This window comes from Triticum dicoccoides, chromosome 2B (genome assembly GCF_002162155.2).
Source record: "Triticum dicoccoides isolate Atlit2015 ecotype Zavitan chromosome 2B, WEW_v2.0, whole genome shotgun sequence".
Classification (NCBI taxonomy): domain Eukaryota; kingdom Viridiplantae; phylum Streptophyta; class Magnoliopsida; order Poales; family Poaceae; genus Triticum; species Triticum dicoccoides.
In genome coordinates, this window is record NC_041383.1 from 630,130,413 (window position 1) to 630,133,187 (window position 2,775).

The window sequence follows — 2,775 nt, forward strand, 5'->3', positions numbered from 1 at the left end:
TTCTATCCAATATGTTATCCACGTATAAGACCCATCTTAAATTTTATATCTTATTCATAAATAATGATTTGGTGTATGACACTGTACTGAACCAATATCATTGTTATTTTCAATATTTGTAATGCTCCTATGACTATATTACCGGATTGGATATGACTGTACCCAGCAGCGGTGCTACCGGGTGCGGCAAGCCACACTTCCTACCTAGTAATGAAAGTATGGATACGTCTACTCTTCTGTTGGCGCATCTCGGCTGGTTGCACTATGCAAAGAACTATCCCTCTACTTTTCGTTTCTAAAAACGAGAGAACAAGCAGCAGCCGGATCTGAACCCCAGAAAATTTTGTCAGAATAAGCGGCAGGCACGGCCACAACAGCAGCGGAACTGCACTGGCTATGCGAGGTGGAGACGGGTCAGCACAGCGGTTTAAGGTCAGAGCGAGACGCGACGATGGAGGCTCAATACGAAGGTACTCAGAGCAACGGCTTGAGGCAGAGGTCGGTGGAGACGCCCGGCGACTCGCAGCAGAGGCTCTGGTCACAGAGGCGGCGAAACCCGGCAGATGGCGGCTTGCTGACGGTGATGAGGCGGAGGTGAACTCACGTGTGGCGGGGCCGGTGGTTTCAGGAGAGAACACGCAGAGGCGCAGGCGGCCACAGCGGAGGTGGCTGCCATACCGGGCAGCTCAAGGCGTGGTGCGGCTCAACGCGGCGCCTTGATGAGGCAGAAGAGGCACAAGGCCGTCTCGTGGCAGAGGAGGCGATGACGAGGCCGAGTCAGCACAGCGGTTTAATGTCAGCACGGACGCCGGCGGCTTGAGTAGCGGCTCAAGGCCGCGGGTGCGGGCTCAGATGAGACAGCGACTCTCCGGCGGCGTCTTGAGGCGATTGCAGAGGCGCTCCAGCATGGAAGCAACGGCTCATGAGGAAGAGGTGGTGAAAGCAGCTGGCGAGGAGGGCCTCGGAGATGGCGGCGGCGGCAGCCCAAAGGCGACATCCTGAAGACGGCCGGCAGAGACGGATCAAGGCCGTAGGGGCGGGTTGCTCAGCTGGCTCAAGGCGTGGTGGCGGTGACCACAAGGCGGCTCAAGGCGAGGCGAGGCCGGTGACCCAGGGCCAATCATAGCAGAAGTAGCGGTTTGACGGTGGAGCAACGCGGAGGCGGAGCAACGAAGTAACAGCGGCTCAGCGCGGCGCGATGAGGCGGCCGGCGGCAGGGCCGTGAAGACGGTGGCTCAACAGTGGCCGACTTGCGAGCGAGGCCGCAACCATGAGGGCGGCTTGAGGCACAACAGCCTGGAAGCAGACGGCGGCTTGAGGCGGCACAGAGGGTTGCCGCGGCGAGGTGAGATCAGAAGGTGACTCGTCGGGGCTGCGGGACGAATCTAACCACCGTTGTGGTGATGGTGGCCTTTTCTTTTTCCATTGTTGTTTGATGATTAGTCCCAATCCTGATTTGGAAACAACTTAATCTTGGCTTTATGTTCGGATTGGATCCGTTTATGTCAGCGAGTCTATGCTAGCTCTGACAATTTGTATTACTCCGCCCGTTCCGCCGTGAGTCGTGTGGCGAATCCTTCATGATTGAACGACTGTTGTGGACAGAAGACATGTGCTATGCTTCTGAATCATGGCAGTGCTCGATGGAGATCCAATCGGTCTCGTTGATATGTGACTGCTTTAAAAACAAAGTTAGATCTGATTTTGGATTGCGTTGCGCGCCAGTCTTGTCAACTCGGCGACTTTGAGGCGGCACACCTAGTGCAACCCTAATTTCTCGGATTCTTCTTCTTCTTACTGATCGCGAGCTTCTCGAAACCCTGGGAAGATCCCTCCAAGAACTCAACACCACCGTGCACAAGCCCCACGATGGGCGCCAACTGTCATGGATTTGTCACGGCGGATGTCCTAGTGTGAGGACTTAATCGCGAGGCCAACGCATCTATGTGGTAGCTTGAGAGGGTTGATCGGGATGAGAATGCGAGACGGATCAACACACAAGACAAGGATTTAGACAGCTTCGGGCCCCGGGAAACATCATCCGGTAATAGCCCTACATGCTGTTTGTGGCTAGGTCTCATTATGCTCATGAGGGAGTTGCCGCATAAGCCGGCTCCCCTTTGTTGTATCTAGCCTTAGCGATTATTTTCTCTCCCTCTTGGGGTGCCCTGCCCCTCCTTATATAAGTTGAAGGGGGAGGGTTACATGACTAGTCCTAGTAGGATTAGGATTACTCTATTACAAGCGGAGTCCTAGTCTTGCTTCCTTTGTAAGGGAATATTCCTTACGCTTTGCTCTTAAGCCGGCCCACCCTAACATGAGCCGGCCCTTTTGGGCCTTGGGCCTTGCCATCCGTTTGACCTGCCGCCGGGTAACTAATGAATCGCCAAGATCGGGCGGGTTAACCGTGAGTCGCCAAGATCGGGCAGGTCACCAGTGAGTCGCCAAGATCGGGCAGGTCACCAGTGAGTCGCCAAGCTCCATCCGGGTCATACCTCCGGCCGGATTACACCGCGGGGTATATCCCCGACAGTGAGCATCATTGAAGACGAAGGGTTGGTGATGATGATGGCAACGAATCCCCTCTCTGGAGCTCCGAACGAACTCCAGAACAGCCCTTTCGAGGAAGAATAGGAGGTGGCGGTGGCTCCATATCGTAAAACGCAATAAAACTTCTTCTTTTATTTTTTTCTCGGGGAAATGCAATTTATAGGCTTGGATTAGGTCAGAGGGCCGCCTATGGGACCCACAAGGCATCAGGGCGTGCCCTAGGGG